The following is a 13237-nucleotide window of genomic DNA, read 5'->3' as shown; positions in this document are numbered from 1 at the left end:
AATGAAGGGCTGAGAGAGGGGGAAACAATTAGGAGACCTCCGCTGTGAAGTCCGGAAGACAAAATGGGCCAATGACCTCAGTGATCTGCACCGATCTGTCAGTAGAGGACTGCAGAGCACTGCTCCAACAAAAATGTCTTCGCCCGTCCTAAAGCCCCTGTCCAATCCATCCCTCTGCTGACCTCTCCGCACCCCACGCTCCAATGCCCCAGCCGCTTTCCATTGTCACGGAGGGCCTAAGCAACTTAACTCTCAGCGACTCCAGCACGGGGCAGAAGCTGAACAAAAGCAGCACAAGGTGACCCGTGTTTGTTCTTTGTTGCAAACCCCCTGAGCAGGTCTTTCTGCCACTTGTTCAGCCCCTCCCATCTTTACTCTAATTCTCTGACTATCTGTTAACTAATCCGCCCTCTGACAAGCAAGCAGCTGAGCGACACTCACTCATCCAGCCTTCTCAACTTCTACTTGGTGTCCCGCAGAGCCTCCTCTGAAATCTAGATCATTCTGAAGTTGATTAAAGTGCTGTCCGTGTGCTGCATCCTGTTTCCCTAGCACGTCTCCTTGAACTGCCACAAGCCACTCTTCTGAGATAACACGGTCACTCCAAGCTGGCTGATTTCTTTTGTTTCTGTTTCTCGTCACCGTTTTTTGTTGTTGTTGTTGTGTGTGTGTGTGTGTGTGTGTGTGTGTGTGTGTGTGTGTGTGTGTTTGGTTGATTTGATAAATTGCATGGCCTAAGGGCAAAAGCTATCAGGTGATAAAAACAACCTGTTTCTGTGCCTTCTCAGGTATAAATAGCCACTCAAAAATCCTAAGGCCGCCTGGATATTGGGAGACCAAAACAATGAAACAGGCCAGGCAACATTCCTGCACTAACAACTTACAGCATAATTGGAGGAAGAGCAGACAGGCAGGAAAAACAGAAGCTGATGGTAACTGCTACCGACGGGGAAGAGTCCACGTGAGGCTAGGGAGGTTGGGTAATAGATGGATGACAGAGGCGCCTTGGAATCTGGACCACACTAAGAAGGCAGTCTGAGGAGCAGCGTTTTAGTCAGTCTCCAGCCATACTTGCCAGGTGCTCCTACTGAAACAAGGACCGTGAAAGGCCCCAGGAAAGTTAGTAGGAAGCCATGTTTACAGGAGCAGGCAAAGGGCAGGGAGATAGTTAACACAACATCAATTTTGGGAACATGAGAAGATCAGTGCACATGAGGTCCTGTGGGCCAAGATAGAGTCTAACCAAAGTACAGGGAAGCCGCTGGTATGGGAACAGGAGAAGCCGCACCGTCTTCACACTTAAGTACCAGAAATCCCACGCTGGCAGCTGGGAGGAGGTGGATGAGAAGGCGCACTGATTCAGAAAGGTAGAAATTAATGACAGCCAACACGGGAAAGTGAGGTCATATCGTGAGACATAATTCTGTTTTTTCCATGCATGGCTTTTGGCCCCAAGGCAGGGCATAGAACCTTTAGTAATTCCCTTCCCTTCTTGCCTTTTAGCGGCTCATAAAATCCTCTCACCTGCCCCTGCGAGTGGGCTGTAACACCTTCCTCTCTAGGGAGGCCCCACCCATCCCCTCTAAGAAGAAATGTTGCAGATAGCACAGTCTACAGCAGAGTCCTCACCCAGTCTACCATATAGCCAGGGAACTGACTCTGTCTGAGCGCATCTTGGCATGGCTGTCAACACTTCAAACACACAAAGAAGTCTCCAAAAAGGACACACCTCAGGTGGTACCTCAGAAGGGCCTTGAAGCTGGCGCCTCTTCCCGTACCTTACCCTACGACTGACTCTCTTCTTCCATGCTTACAAGGAACCAATAAACAGAAGAACACCTACTGAGATTCTGAGGTGCTGGAGGAAACCTAAGGAGCACTGGTGGGCTCAGTGAGGTACATACCACCCTAGCAGGCACAAGGCCACGGACTCAATCCCCAACACGAGGCAGGCAGAGGCAGAGAGGGAGTAAAATAAGAAAGGGGAAAAAAGTAGGGGCACACGTGCAGAAGCCGGGGCTTGCAACTGGCACGTGAAGAGGTGGGGGGAGAGTCTACACAAGGAGTCTATGACCTGTGCAGACTGGACTAGCAGACTTCAGGCTTGTGTCTGCTGCAGAGACAACAATGGCTAGCCTTTCTGTGCTAGCCTTTTTACTGCTATTTACCTGTGGGAGATCCTGCCGATCGGATCACCTTTTTGAGGCAGCTTATTCCTTCAAAAAGAACAATTTCTCCCTTCCTTTTTAATGTCTTCAAATCAGTACATGTGGTACATTATCCTGGCAGCTGTCCTTGCCTGAACATATGTTCTTTTTTTTCTATAGTGAAAAGTATGCCTCTCCCGAATTCCATGGTCTCGTCGCAAAAGCTGTCTGGAATATGTGCGATGAATTGTTACTAATCTCAAAACATCTCATCTCCATGAGGGTGTGCCACGCACAAGGAGATTTCGCGCATTTCCGTGCTCAATTCTCTTAGTAATTTATAAATAATACCCTAAAGGCAAACAGTCTGAGGCACCACGCCTTTACTGTCTGCTGAGGATACCATTAGACCTGGAATCACCAGCCCAGCCTTCCAGGCTAACTCAGGCCGTAGCCTTCCTTCCTCAGGAAGCCTTTCAGCAGGCTGCTCATGTGCGGGGACACCAGCTGGGAGTCCACATCCATAACAGAGCACATGACTCCTTCATGTCCCAAAGCGTAACTGATTTTCCCCACGTCTACTGGACTTGCTGACTTTATTATTCTCTTCCTGTAGACCCCTGAAGTGAGCTTCTCCTGAACAGCAGGTGAACGGTACACAACTGGTCTTTACGCCAATCTACAGAAAGAAACCTAGAGACTGTTAGGATGTGGGAGGCGCATCCTGCTGTCAAGCAGTTAACATCTGCCAGAATGAACGGTGTCATGTGTGGGTCCGGAATGTTCTCGCAAGGCTCACACGTTGGAGCTTGGTCTCCAGCTGTTGGTACTAGCAGGAGGAAGTAAAAACTTGGGGAGCAAGGGGGCATGGCTTTGAAGGGTACCTTGGACCTGGCCTACCTCTTCCCCTCCTCCTGAGAAGTGGGGCGGGAAAGAGCTCTGGGGAGTTCTGCCTCAGGCAGACACAGGAAAAAAGAAAAAAAACCTAGCCAAGTGACCCTGGATGAGACCTCTGAACATCCCTTTGAGATGACTTTTCAAGTATTTTGTCACAGTGACAGCTGGCGGAACACAGATGGCAACCATTCAGTGTTGACAGTTTATTTTTATTCTTTTATGTTTTGGGGGCACTTAAACATGCTCACTGTGGACTAGGCTATCCCCCTGTAGTAATATTTTTTTTTAGAATATGATGGACTACTTGTCACATACCATAAACATTTGCATATGTAGAGGAGGCAAAAACAACAACAACAAAATGTTCCAAACATGAAAGAGGAGAGTAACAAGTATACTGACATACACTCAAACACAGACAATATTACACAGCAGAGGAAATCCAGGACCCTGTCTTCTAAGGATATGAAGAGTGGAAATTCAAGGAAGGACGGGACTGACGTCCTACCTTTCCAAGGTCTCGGCTATGTGAGTCTGTGAGCGTATTAACAGGAGTTCACAAACTTAAGAGTCTGTAGTAACCACAATGATCCTTTAATATAACTAATTACACTCTAATTATAATTTGCTTTAAAAGCTTCTGAACCCCAACTAGAGATGATGAGATGGTTAACCTGGAGCGAGCACAAAATGGATTCAGGCAGCATCATGAGGGATTTAAACAGAAGCCCTTTACACATAAGTCTGAGATACGACAAATACAGTCGGCTTTTAAGATGCAAAGGCGTTAAGAGCTGGGAGATACACAGTCTGAAACAACAGGCCTGGATCAGGCCTCGGGACAGAAATGCACAATCAAAAAGGCCTGGTGTCCATGGCAATGTAAGAATGGGAGCGAGCTGTCCTCTGAGATATTTAAATTCGCCTTTGCATTCTCCACAGACGACTTGCAAGCACTGGCACATTCTCAGCGATACAGTCATTTGGTGGGCAGAGTGGCAGCTGAGGAACTCTATATCCGGTTTCCTTAATCATCATGACACTGGTGCCGGGCACAATGGTGCAGTCTTTAATCCCAGCACTCAGGGGACAGAAGTCAGGCCGATCTCTAGAATATCTACATAGGGAGATGCTGTCTTCGACTTATTAGCATGTGAACACATGGCAGTGCCCTTCACTCAATTTCCCTTCCTTTACCACCCTTACTGGCTGGTGCCTGCACACTGTGTGTATAGGCTCATGCCACGGCATGCTTATGAGCATCAGAGGACTACTTGGAGGAGTCAGTTCTCCCCTCCCATGTGCCTGCTGACAAGGCTAACAGTGGTGCCTCAGTGCCATCCAGGGCCACACACACACACACACCATTTCTAATTGACAATCCACAGCTGACACAGAGGCCCTTACTGATCTTGTACATCCTACAGATTCCAACACATGTCATTACTCCTATGAACCACTGCAGGACAAGAACAGAAAAGTTTTATTGTATTTCAAATCTGCTCTCTGACTGTTCACTCCTCACACCCCCCCCCTCCACCCCACACACACACAACTATGAGAGAAGCTTATCTTATTGCTGGGCATGGTTCTGCCTATTCAGGTCATGTGATTGAAGCCCTACAGCACACAGACTTTTCAGGAAGTGTTTCTTTCATAAGAATGTGGGGTGAGGTTTCCTGGACTGTATGGTTTCCTTTCCTCTACAACTGTCTACACTTACTATAATTTATATAGACCACCCACTAGCGGACATCTTGGCCCCATGTTAGTTTCAGCAATTGTGAATAATAAACCATATGCAGGTTCCCCTGGAGGGTCTCACCATCACTGGCGGGTATCACGATCCTTGGGCAAACCAAGTTAAGAGCGCATTTGGTTTGGGAGAAATTGTCTTCCACCGTGGCCGTGCCATCTCTGTGCACACGTCATCAGTGTGCTGCACCTGGGACAGCACCTGGGGCCGGAGCACTGTGGCCACCCTCACAGGTGTGGAATGCATCCCCACCTTGTCAGCTTGGGACGGATGAGGGTGTAGCGCTTTTCACATCTTATTTGTCACAGGTATTAATTTCCTCCTTGGAAATGTGTCTCAATACGTTTGACCTATTTTGCGATCGTTGCTGGAAAGCAACGTGGAAGGGGGCGTCTGTGTCTCGCTCTTTCCCCAGCTTCAAGAAAGCAAGCACCCAGCTCTTCCCCATGAACTATGATCAGCTACAGGTTTGTTAACATTCTTCATCAACAAGCAAAGGCCCACTCTCTATCTCTGGTGAACACTTTCAGAAAGAACTGGCCTTGGACTTAAGTACTTCTCCTTCCTGTTTTGTTACATGTATTGTTTCTCTTTCTTAGCCTGCTGATGTATTGACTTAAGTGATTTTCTAGTATCAGCTCAGCTTGGTATACCTGGGATGCCCTGCTTTGTTACAGTCTACAAGTTTTCATACACTGTTGGGCTCCTCGTCTGGCAGTATCTTGTTAAAGATTTTTAGATCTCTGTTCATGAAATGGCGGGGTCTTGTTTTCCTTATGTTTATCTGGCAAGTAGCTGTCCACAAAAATCACTTTATACCTCAAAATGCTCAAGCTATTACCAAGAAGGAGGTGGGGGAGATTTCAGAACATTATGAAATCTGTTGGGTTTTTGTTTGTTTGCTGTTTGTTTTTTTTAAAGGCAGATGTAACCAAAGCCTCTCCATATGTATCTTCTCAAAGAGAAGGCACTTGGGTAATGTGTTCCTTAAGTATTTGGTAGAACTTAAATATAGCTGGATTTTCTGAAGGGAACTGGATGACCGAAATGGAACAAAGGGACTTGATTTTTACCATTTCCCTTTTCAATTTTACTTTCTTTGGGATTACAATGCAACAAAATCAGTAGACATTTAAAATTTTTTCTGTTTGAATGGTAAGCAGTCAAAGGATAGAATCAAGTAGTTCAGCTTTCGGAAAAGCAGAGCACAAACTCCACCATTTTCTTGATCTGCAAATCTTATCTTTTAAAATAAGGAACTACGGATCAATCTGTTCTGTTTTGAATGAGTGTTGAAGCGCCTCAGATGTGCAACACGCGTCTCTTGCCACTTAACACAGTATCATTTTTTAACCAGGAAGAAAGGAACTGCTCTCTGAGCTTAATCCAGGTTTCAGGTGAGGCTACTTTCTAAATGTAAAGGCCTGAAACAATGCCAGCTCCAGGGTGAGCTTCCAAGAGCTGGCCTTTAAAGATGCTTTTTTTTTCCTTTCCCCAGTGTAAGCCTGTAAGCACCTCTCATCCAAACCTGGACTGACTTAACTCCCAACCTAATCTGTCTATTCTAATGCAATCTTATCGTACTTTCAGCATCATCTCTTTATGACTCAGTCTCCAAGCAGGATGCTAAACTCTACCTTGGCTGCAACCATTAACACCCAAGAGACGGGCTGAAAAAAATAAAAAAATAATAAGGCAGGTTCCTCTGAGGCAGATAGAAAAAGATCAAGTTTCTTCTTCCAAGTCAGTCTCCCTCACCACCACTGTTCTCTAAGTTACTATTAAGGTAATTTAATAATTTTAGCCTTTTTACAAATGAAAGTATTTTCAATTATTTAAAAATACTTTCCCATTAGAAATGGGAAGGTGACCTGGTATTCAGTCTCATTAGCATATTCATAAATAATTACATGACTAGATACTATCTCTGTACCCTGTAATTCCGCTCTAAAACTGGAAGGTCTCGGTGTTTGTCTGTCTGTGTGTCTGTCTGTGTCTGTGTCTCTCTCTCTCTCTCTCTCTCTCTCTCTCTCTCTCTTTCTCTGCCTCCCTTACTTTCCTACTCTCTGTTGATTTGCTAATAAGTGGGCTCCTTTAACATGCAGAAGATGTACATTCCACTATCTCCAAGAACAACGAAGTGGAGACGTGGCAGTGAAAGCGCCTCTTTTAAATGAGCCTTAAAGCCCCTTTACATTTGATCAATGATCACTACTCATTAACATATTCTTTCCAAACAAAACACACTGTGACTCACCATTCTTATTCCTGGTAAGAGAAATAGGTCTCCTGAAGAAACGTCCTGTCCTACATACCCTGCCTCCCACCAAGACTGAACTCAGCATCCACAGAATAAAGCGTCCTTGCATAACAACACAAGGATGGAAGCACTCCACACACAGCACACAAACAGAGCTGAAATGTAGGAACAAAGCAACAACTTTAAATGTTTTCCTAGCTTCTATACAGGAGCGGCGGCAAGCAGGCGGAGTAAGACCACGTTATAAAAGCTACTGCTCAGAGCTGGAGGGAAGGTGTGCTGCTCCACCGTGACGGCCATAGCTCCGATCCCAGAACCCCCGCCCCACCCCCATCCCTACTCAGGTTCTTATAACCTCCCCCAGTGGGGTGAGGGGCAGAGACAGGAGGATGAGTGGGGCTTGTAGGGTGCCAGCCTAGCTGAAAACATGAGCTCTCCAAGTTCAGAGTAACCTGCCTCAAAAGACTTAAGACACAAAACACAGGGTGCCTGACCCCCTCTGGCCTGTGCAAGCAGGGGCAAGCCCCTTCTCTCTCTCTCTCTCTCTCTCTCTCTCTCTCTCTCTCTCTCACACACACACACACACACACACACACACACACACACACACACACACCCCATTTCCTTTTTTCATAGCACCAAAGCCTCCTCTTACAAGGGGAAGCAGGTATCTAATGGCCATCAATTAGCAGATCTCAAGTATTTCGGGTCCAATAACAGCAACAACAAGCAGCCACCTCGAAAAGCTGGGTGCTTTCCACCAGAGGCTCCTCCTAGGATAAACTGACTCTTATTTAGGCCAGCAGTGCTCAGCTTTCCTGTGGCCCTTTTGGAAAACACTTTCCAATGTCCACTCTAACCGCTCTGGAATTAAATGAGTAACTGACTTTGTACAGAATTACAAACAAATCCACCTATCCTAAACAAAACAGTAAGTGCAAGAGAGAAATGAAAGTAAGTTATATTTTTAAAATAAAGCATGTCAACAGATGCATGCTGGGACAAAATGGGCTGGTAACTGGATGTGACCGCACTGCAAACCTGTTTGTGATGCACTGATCCAGAACTACAAGCAATTTCTAATCACCTTGTGAACAGAACAAATGTTCCTTTAATGTACACAACAGGAGTATGCGGAAACAGACCCAAGGAATTTCAGTCTTGGATTAAAATATATATATATATTTATGAATGACTGAAGTGGAAATTTCAGGCTCAGATAATTACAGACACTACATGATACTCCTAAGCCATGGAGGACACAGGAACATTTCTTTGTTCAGGATGTCCCACATATAGCAGAAAGTATAGCTTCCCCATCCCCCTCCCCTCACAGGCTAGTGGCTAATCCTAATTATGACCACTAAGAAAAATAAGAAAAATAAAAAAAATAAAAGCTTGCTAATTTCCCCCTAGAGAGCAAACCCCCTGGGCCATCTAGCTCCCACCCAAATCCAGGTATGAATCACAGTATTGGGAGTTCAGCTCTGTTACCTATAAACTATGTGAAGCTCAGTTCTCTAAACCTCACGTTTCCATGGTACCAAAGGGCTGTCTGGAGTGTCAGGATGACTCAACAGCACTGTAGCAAGCACACAGGGTTCGTGGTTTACAACCCAGGGCTTTTCTGAAATAGGAACAAGGGGGCTGTGTCCTGCGCACAATAACCGAAAGGCACCAGTGCAGATGAGGCAAAAGAAACCAAATGCCTAAGAGTGAGGAGTCCAGAAATGTAAGGGATAATGTACATAACTGGCAAGGGGAAAAAAAAAAAGCACATCAAGAGGTCAGAAAGGTAGAAAATGGGGAAGGAATAAAGGGTTCAAATGAAGGCATCTGTAAAGACATTACAGACCCTCTTGCCCATGGAAGGATCTGAGGGACACGGAGTGTGCCAGAGAGCTGTGCTTAGATGGCAAACATGACTCCCCGGTAACGCTGAATAATGGCCAAACTATAAATAAATAAATAAATAAATAAATCAGAACAAACACGAATTATCATTGCAGCCCCTGAAACAATGACACGTTTCCTTAATATGAATAAGCAAAAAGGACCGAAGACCAGAAAGCAGCTTGACCACTTTTTTTCCTGGTTCTGTGGATGGAAATCAGGCGGGCTTCAGCCTCCAGAGTGCTGGGGTCACAAGGCCTTCACCAACAGACCTCACCTGCTCCTCTAATAACCAAATTTCTTCATTTATAGGCCTCATGAACTAAAAAGAACTCGTGATAACCCATCCCTATGCCTTGAAATCATTCCAGGCAAATCCAAGCCCTGCCTAAACACATTCATTAGCGATACGTTACATCATCCTTGAAAAGCAGAGGAGGTAAGCTAGATTATTATTAGCCTCTTTTTATTATGGGGAAACTGGGGAACAAAAAAGATTAAATTACAGTATGTCACAAAATGAGCCATCATATTTTCTAGTACTTTAATTAAAGGCTCCAAGCCCACATTACAGACATTATTCTTCCTAGCTTAGAACTTTTACTACTTAGCTTCCACCGGGAGAAACTATGAGAAAACAGCACCTACAGTAACTTAAAGGTCATTTTCTCATTTTGGTACTTGTCACCCAAAAATTAGGAGTTTAAAATTCTGGACACTGTAAGAAGTAATCTACCCTTCCCCCTTCTCACCCTCCCCCCGGGGTGGGGGGGAATAAGGACACTAGTAAACAGCACCCAGGGTCCGGAATCCTGGGTCCATGTTTTACTCTGGCTGTGTGGAAGGCAATACAGGAGTTGGCTGATGCTGACGGAAAAGGTGCCCCAGGGGGCCGAACACAGCCTCGCCATCACCGCATGCCCATCACTCCAAACATGACCCCCTAGCTCTCCCTTGGCCCCTGCATTGCACCACGAGCCTCGCGGTACCAACCCCGGCCCGTGCTAGGCCCTGGCAGCCGGGCTTCCGTGAACACCGGAGCCGCATCTAGCCAGACACTTCCCAATCCCCGCTCCCCCGCACCCGGTCCCCGCTCCCACGCGCTCTCACCGCCCGCCCGGCGTCCCCCGGCCCGGGGAAGCGAGGTGGCCACGCAGGTCGGCAGAGCAAAGCGTCCGCCGGGGTCCCGTGGCCGCCGCCTATCAGCGGAGCGCAGGGGCGGGGCCGGCGGGGCCGCGGGCGGGGGCGGGCGGGGGACCGGGCGCCGGGCGGCTCCGGGCGCCGCGCGCACACACCGGGCCGGCTCCCGAGGGCGCCAGCGCGGCCCCGGGGAGCGCGAGCGGGGAGCGCGCGGCCTGCGGTCAGCGGCCCGGCGGCCGGAAAGATGGTGTCCTGGATGATCTCCCGAGCCGTGGTGTAAGTACGGGCGGGGGGGGCGGGTAGGCGCTCGGGGCCCAGTAACCGGGGCCGAGCTCGACGAGCCGCGGCCTGCTCACCGGTGTCCGAGTCGCTGCGGGAGCTCCGGGGCTGGGAGTAGGACGCGGGCGGGCGGGCGGCGGGCTCTGCTCCGTGGAGCTGCTCCCCGGCACGCGGCGAGCTCCGCTCGGCTTCCCCTCGGCCTCTCCTCCGCTCCTCGGCTGCGCAGCAGTGCGCGCGGCGGGCGCTGCTCGGCTCCTCTCCTCCGCTGCCCGGCGATGCGCGCGGCGGTGCTCTGCTCGGCTCCGCGGCGCGCTCCCGGCTGCGGCTCCCGCTCCCGAGACCCGCGCTGCGCGCGGCACCGCCCTGCGCAAGCTCCGCCGACGCTGAGCGCGGGAGGCCGGCGGGGCTCCGGATGCGCCCGAGCCTTTGTCACCAGGTCTACCGCGTTGCGGTGTCTGTCCCCCCCGGCGGCAGTGCGCCGCTTGGTCACGTGTAGGAGGAGGAGAGAGCGGTGTTAGAGCCCGGACTGCAGAGTCCTGCTCAGGGGTCCCAGGAAGGAGACTGTTCTGGAAAGGTCGGCCAAACCCTGACTCGGGCCCTGTTTGGGAAGAAATATTGGCTACGGGGAAGGCGCAGGCAGGTGCCTGCCCCCTTTGTTCAGATCATCGGCTCATTTTATTGTGATACAAAGAGAGTTGAGGATGGGAAGGGGGGGTTGTGTTGTTTAATCTGTAAAGGTATTTGAATACAAGTTAAACCGGTTCTCTTCCCATCTTCCACCTTAGCCCTCTTCCACTAACACAGAGTCCCCAAATTAAACTACAGTAATTTAGGTAGAGCCTAGGGACGGGGCTTCATTATTCATGGAGGAGTAACGTCATCTGAGTACCTCAATGAAATGTTTATATGAGAAAACAGGCCTCGCTGCTCAGCTTGTGATTTGAAGGGAGCAAATGACATTACTTCGGCTTTTTATTAGTAGTATTTGTTTTTACTATGGGGAAAGAGCTAAATTTTATAACTTGGTTTTATTTAATTTAGAAGCAAACAAGGTAACCTAATTTGCAATGGGTTCAAAATTTGTCATTTCAGAAAAACGCCTCCAGCTTTAAAGTCTCCGAACTTTCTTGTGTTCATCTTAAAACCCAAAATAAATAAAGTTATTACCATGGATGCCTTCAAATTGTGTTTAACCTTTTCCAGGGCAATCTTTGGGTTTCCACATAATCCACTTTTCTTAGCTTTCCAGAAGTCTCTCAACTATTTTTGCCCAGCCCCTCAAATTAAGTGCCCCATTAAAAAGCTGGTTTTGGTTTTTGATATCTCTCTCTCTCTCTCTCTCTCTCTCTCTCTCTCTCTCTCTTTTTAATTGGAAGTCTAGTGCTGCTTCCAATACAAAGGTCAGTCCTACGTAGGCGGTCTCACTGAAACGGACATTTCACGTACACAGATAGGGACTGCACAGGTCAGAATGTCACGTCTTAGGAGGGGTTATATCCAGTGTAATACCCGGTGTTACACAAGGGAGAGATTATCCGTGGTTGGAGAGTCATCAAAGAAGGCAAAAGAGATTACGTTCAAAATAGACCTTAAAGAATGGCAGGCAAAGAGGAAGAAGGAAAAAGAAAAGGGTGGATCGGTGTAAACCAGAGCCCAGGTAGTAGACTGCAGAGTGAGAACGCAGGACAGCAGGGAGGAAGCACTATTGCTTTACGAAAGAGTTTGTAATCCCAAACAGAGGCTATGGAGGAGGGTGCCACACTGGAGAAATGGTGCACTCCTGCAGTGCTAGCCTGTGGAGTGTAAGGTCTGGGGTGAAGGGAAAGCAGCACAAGGTGACTTAAGAAAAAGGTCGTTAAAAGACGCGTTAATCAAGAGTGAAGAAATGTATTTCCCTGGGTCCAGCACAGTGGAAGCACACTTGTCAGGGAACACTCAAGTTATTCTGTGTGTTCCCCCCCCCCCCCCCCCCCCCCCCGTGTGCTCTTGAGTTTGCAGGCACGAGAGCAGTCCTCACATCCCCACAGACCTAGGCACGTGTTCTGCACCTTCACGTAGAATTTACTTATGTGCATTCTTCAAAGCCTACTGAAACAGCCAGTTGGTTCTAAACAAGATCAGACAGTTTTCTCAGCCTGAGCCTCTGGTGGCACCGGTCTGGGACAGAGGGCACTCCATAACCAGAGCTCCCAGCATGCGCAAACAGTTCTTCACAGACCTCGAAATACCGAGGAAAGAATAATGGCTTTAGACTCAGACCTAGGTGTCATGGAATAGCTGTGTGGCCCCTCTAAGCATCCCAAGCCTACTTGAGCTTAGGTTGCCTAATTATTTTATTTTATTTTGTATCGTGTTGGAGTGTTCTCAGGGATAAGTGTCAGGGGACAACGGCAGGAGTCCGTTCTTTTCCTTCCACCATGTGTGTCTCAGAGATTGAATTTAGGGGCTTAGACTTGGTAAGCAGACAGAGAGTCTCCTCATCTTAAAACTATTCTCAAAAAATCAACGTACTTAAACATCACAAGACCAACAAATTAGCAGTTTTTAAAGTACTGTGTGTGTGTGTGTGTGTGTGTGTGTGTGTGTGTGTGTGTGTGTTTTGCCTGCCTGTATACATATATGTGTGCATCTCTGCAAGGCCCCAAAGAGGTCTTCATGCACTGTCAGATCCCTTGAAATGGCAGTTACGGGCATTCGTGAGTGCTGGAACTGAGCCTGGGTCCACTGTAGAAGTAAGTGCTCTTAAACCACTGAGCCACCTCGCCCATGAACAATTTTTAAGGACCGGCAATGTGAGCCTACAACATAATACTAAATTCATATACACTGCCCATACCTCAAATCCTGAAAGGGTTGACTCACAAA

General features: G+C 47.9%; 1 protein-coding gene across 2 annotated transcripts in view; it reads right to left on the bottom strand.

Annotated features, from left to right (window-relative positions):
* Jmjd1c (jumonji domain containing 1C) overlaps positions 1 to 10481 on the bottom strand; it is a 160550-nt gene extending 150069 nt beyond the window's left edge. Inside the window, exon 1 of one of the 2 annotated variants that reach the window (XM_051153179.1) lies at positions 10450 to 10481. The gene's annotated coding sequence lies outside the window, so the exon portion shown is untranslated. Of the gene's footprint in view, positions 1 to 10063; positions 10174 to 10449 lie in introns of those variants that run through there. The other variant, XM_051153178.1, reaches the window with a different exon arrangement.
* Between the last annotated feature and the right edge of the window lie 2756 nt (positions 10482 to 13237).

This window comes from Acomys russatus, chromosome 11 (assembly GCF_903995435.1).
Source record: "Acomys russatus chromosome 11, mAcoRus1.1, whole genome shotgun sequence".
Classification (NCBI taxonomy): domain Eukaryota; kingdom Metazoa; phylum Chordata; class Mammalia; order Rodentia; family Muridae; genus Acomys; species Acomys russatus.
Note: the sequence above shows the minus strand (reverse complement) of the source record. Positions and strands in the feature narration are given on the sequence as shown.